General features: G+C 66.0%; 1 protein-coding gene across 1 annotated transcript in view; it reads right to left on the bottom strand.

The window, feature by feature from the left end:
* CCDC74B (coiled-coil domain containing 74B) overlaps positions 1 to 373 on the bottom strand; it is a gene marked incomplete at its 5' end in the record, with an annotated part of 5,800 nt that overhangs the window by 4,896 nt on the left and 531 nt on the right.

The following is a 373-nucleotide window of genomic DNA, read 5'->3' as shown; positions in this document are numbered from 1 at the left end:
TTCCTCACCTCGTGATCCAACCGCCTCGGCCTCCCAAAGTGCTGGGATTACAAGCCTGAGCCACCGCGCCCAGCCCCCTCTATAAAGTTTTTAACAGGTGGGTCTGACCCTGCCTGGAGAGAAGACGACTGGCCGGGTCAGCAGCTGAAATGATGCTGCCCCAGGCGACAGGCGGACAGGGTCGGCACTGCCCAGGGCCACGCGGGTCTCCCTCTGGGAGGAGGGGACAGCTCCGCATGGCAGGACCTGGGGCGGACTTGCTGTCCTGTGATCCCCCAAGCCCGGGCGTGTGCTGGAGTCTGTCCTGTGATCCCCCCGAGCCCGGGCGTGTGCTGGAGTCTGTCCTGTGTCCCCGAGCCCGGGCGTGTGCTGG

The sequence above is a fragment of the Mandrillus leucophaeus genome, unplaced genomic scaffold (assembly GCF_000951045.1).
Source record: "Mandrillus leucophaeus isolate KB7577 unplaced genomic scaffold, Mleu.le_1.0 Scaffold939, whole genome shotgun sequence".
In the NCBI taxonomy this organism is placed as follows: domain Eukaryota; kingdom Metazoa; phylum Chordata; class Mammalia; order Primates; family Cercopithecidae; genus Mandrillus; species Mandrillus leucophaeus.
Note: the sequence above shows the minus strand (reverse complement) of the source record. Positions and strands in the feature narration are given on the sequence as shown.